Source organism: Heterocephalus glaber, unplaced genomic scaffold, assembly GCF_053883595.1.
Source record: "Heterocephalus glaber isolate CG9 unplaced genomic scaffold, H.glaber_assembly_v1.0 deba00001547, whole genome shotgun sequence".
Lineage (NCBI taxonomy): Eukaryota > Metazoa > Chordata > Mammalia > Rodentia > Bathyergidae > Heterocephalus > Heterocephalus glaber.
In genome coordinates, this window is record NW_028258340.1 from 10,276,382 (window position 1) to 10,280,481 (window position 4,100).

General features: G+C 38.9%; 1 pseudogene; it reads left to right on the top strand.

The window, feature by feature from the left end:
• The first annotated feature begins 920 nt into the window (after nucleotides 1-920).
• LOC101709510 (septin-11 pseudogene) lies at nucleotides 921-2,107 on the top strand (annotated as a pseudogene).
• Nucleotides 2,108-4,100: the final 1,993 nt, after the last annotated feature.

Sequence of the window (4,100 nt, forward strand, 5' to 3'; positions counted from 1 at the left end):
TAGACTAGCTTGCCAGACCATGAGAAACCATGTGCGTTAGTGTTGCCACGTCTCTTCTCCCAGCTGATGTCTCAGATATGTAAGGGAGCTAAGCCAAGATCAACAAAGCCAACCTAAAACCAACCACAGATACATGAGGAAGCTTGACAGAGCCCAGAGAACTATTCAGATGAGCTTAGCCAGAATTGTTTCCTAAATAAACTTACTAGTTGTAAGTAAGTTGTTACACCCCCAGTAAGTTTAGGGTGGTTTGCTACAAAGCAATAATTAACACACACCCTTTTCCTTTTTTTCTGAATTTTATCTATCTTTGTGGCAAACTACCTAGCATTAAGTCCTTTTTTTTATTAGTACATGTTTGCAGTACATAAGGACTACACTTATCATAGGGAGCTAGCTGTACATGTACATAACATATCTTAATTCTTTTTTCATCCCTTACCCTTCCCATTCCTCCCTGCTCCTTCCAACTCTTCATCCCCTTCCCATTTGCAAAAGCTCTATTTTCATTATTTTCCTTCAATTCCTTTTTTCCAATCTCCTTCCCCTCCCCTTCTTCCCCCCTCTGTCTCTTACTCCTCTTTCTATTTGAAAATGACCTCCATATTTCCTATTATCTATATTTTATTTTGCTTTTTATTTATATTTTGGGTTTATCATATAAGAGAAACCATGCAATATTTAAGCTTGTGTATCTGATTTTTGAATTAAATATGTAGTGATTTTGGCTTGCCTAAATGGATACTCACAAATTCTGTGTTCATAGAATGGAATTCTATGTATCCATCAAGTTAATGTCAAAGTAGAATATTTTTGAAGTAAGAAAATCCCTATATTATGTTTATTAATGGAAAAATGACATTATAAAGAATAATTGTAATCATACACCCTTGATCCTGGCATCACACGCTCCAGATGCAGGCACCTCCAAAAAGCCCTACCTATGACTCCATGAGGCTTTGGAAGGACATATAGCCGCTCAGGACAGACCTTTTCAGGATTCCCACAGGAATAACTATAAGCCGATAGTGGGATACATTGATGCCCAGTTTTAAGCCTACCTGCAAGAAGAACTGAAGATCAAACGTTCTCTCTTCAACTATCATGGCACAAGGATTCATGCCTGCCTTTATTTCATCACCTCTACTGGACACTCACTAAAGTCCTTGGACTTGGTCACCATGAAAAAGCTGGACAGTAAAGTGAACATCATTTCAATAATTGCGAAAGCGGACACAATTGCCAAGAACAAACTGCACAAATTCAAGAGTAAGATCATGAGTGAACTTGTCAGCAGTGGGGTCCAAATATATCAGTTTCCTACAGATGAGGAAACAGTGGCCGAGATTAATGCGACAATGAGTATGCATCTCCCATTTGCAGTGGTTGGCAGCACTGAAGAGGTGAAGATCTGCAACAAGATGTCAAAAGCCAGGCAGTACCCCTGGGGTATTGTGCAAGTGGAGAATGAAAGCCACTGCGATTTTGTGAAGCTGCAGGAGATGCTGATTCGAGTGAACACGGAGGACCTGCGGGAGCAGAGGCACACCCGCCATTACAAATTGTACCAGTGCTGTAAGCTGGAGGAGATGGGGTTCAAGGACACTGACCCTGACAGCAAGCCCTTCAGTCTTTAGGAGACATATGAAGCTAAAAGGAATGAATTGCTGGGGGAACTGCAGAAGAAAGAAGAGGAAATGAGACAAATGTTCATTATGAGTCTGAAAGAGAAAGAGGCTGAATTTAGAGGCAGAGAAAGAGCTTCATGAGAAATTTGACCCAAAAGCAGACAGAACCAGAAGAGAAGAAAGTGGAAGACAAGAAGAAGGAGCTGGAGGAGGAGGTGAACAACTTCCAGAAGAGGAAAGCAGCAGCTCAGCTACTACAGTCCCAGGCCCAGCAAACCAAGAAAGACAAGGACGAGAAAAACGCAAGCTTCACATGAAGTCTGGCAAGCCAAGGATGTTCCTGCATTTGCCTGCTTTTGCAGTAATAGTATATTCTGCCATCTGTATCCTTTGGTTTTATTTTGTTGTTTAGCCTTCCCCAAACACCAGCAATTCTTAACTCATTTTGCTGAATGTCATTGGGTGGTAGAAAATGATAAAACAAGGGAATAACAGCCAAAAAAAAAAAAAAGAATAATGTATTGGTCAGCTTTGCCATTGCTAGGACAAAATGCCTGACACAACTAAAAGGAAGAGAGGTTCAGTTTGGCTTATGATTTCAGAGGTCTCAGTGCATGGTGGGTTGCCTTCACAGCATGAACATCATGGCAGAAGGGCATGGTGGAGCAAAGCTGCTCACTTCATGGTGGTCAGGATGCAGGGCACTGGAGAAGAGCATCAGAAGGGAAAGAACTGGGGATTAGACATAGTCCCCAAGGTCACGTCTACATGTCTTACCCAGACACACCCAGAGTGTGCTTTACTAATCCCTTAAGCATCTCTCAAGCTAATTAAATTGACAAGATTAATCGTTACAAGTACATATAGCATAATGTCAATTTGTGTCTATGTACATAATAAATTTATATACACATAATTTGGAGATATGTGTATACACACAAATACAAATAATTATTGCCTCATGATTCAATAACTCATTTTGTAATTTTTTCTCTACATTTTTCACATTTACTATTTATTTATTTATTTATTTATTTTGGAGTACTAAGGATCGAACTCAGGACCTTGCGCTTGCCAGGCAGGCATGGTGCCACTGAGCTAAATCCCAGGCCCACTAAATTTTTTTTAAATCATGTCTTTATTTTATAATTAGAAAAGTTTTATTTTGAAGTGTTAATTTTCAGGACATCTAGATATTTGGTTTTGGGGAGCCATGGTACCCTCTACACTCTCTTTTTAGCAACATATTCAAAATGACTTTTTCAAAAAAAAAATGGCACTATAAGAAGATTACATTATCCCTAACAGTATTCCTAGTTAGGTTGTAGACACTCTTGTCCTATAATTCATGATCGTGCAAATACCATCTGAAGTGAGACTTAAATCACTTATTTCTTTTCTGCCCTCTTTCTAGACTTCATATAAGCTTGTCACATAGCACTACCTGAAACATCCTGCTGATATGTACCCCCCATATGTATGCAGCTGTAGATAATTCATTCTGAAAATATATGAATCTTTGATTACTGAGAATCTTTTATTAAAAGGGGAAAAAAGGATGTTATACTTTTACACAGACTCCAATTCCTGTGATAAATACCATATTTTTATCACATGAAAGGTATAATTGATGGAGGCTTGGTTCAGAAGAATTCGGCCAAAAAGATGATAGTTCCAGCTATCCATGTTCTGCACACAGATTTTTGCAACTATTAGTCACTTATATCATGTTTATTGACCATATTTTTGAAATTAAAAGGTGTACTAATGATCATTGATTTTAGTACTAATGTTTTCCTTCTCTCTCTCATTCTCTCTCCCTCTCTCCCTCTCTCTCCCTCTGTCTCTTTCCTTCTTGATAGCAGGGATTGAACCCACGGTCTTGCACTGAGCTATATCCCCAGTCCTTTTTAAAATTTTTATTTTGAGACAGGGTCTCCATAAGTCACTAAGTTTCCCAGGCTGGGCTTGAACTTCTGGTCCTCCCCTCTCAGCCTCTGAGAGTGCTGAGATTGCAGGTATGTGCCATCACACCTGGCCTAATTATTTTCTACATAACGTAGGTGTGTTTATTAGAGAATTATCTTTGATTGCACTTTAAGAAACCAACACATTAAAAATAAATATGTTAAAATTCTTTCTATCTAGGGCCAGAAATTTAGCTCAGTGGTTTTGCTGCCTGCTGTGCAAGTGCAAGGACCCAAGTTCGATCCCCAGAACCAAAAAAAAAAATTATTTCTATCTAGTTGCAGTGAAGTGTACTCTAAACATTAAAACATATAGATGTTTTGGGACATAGGCCAGATCTTATTGAAATACATAAGTGACTACCTTTAAGATGAGGACTAGACCAGTGTGGCTGAAGTGGAGCAAAACATAGAGCTAATTATCAGTAAGTTAACTGCTGAATTCAGTCAGTGTTGATGTACATGACTCTGGCCCTAAACTTCTTGCTAGAATTATCCTCATCTG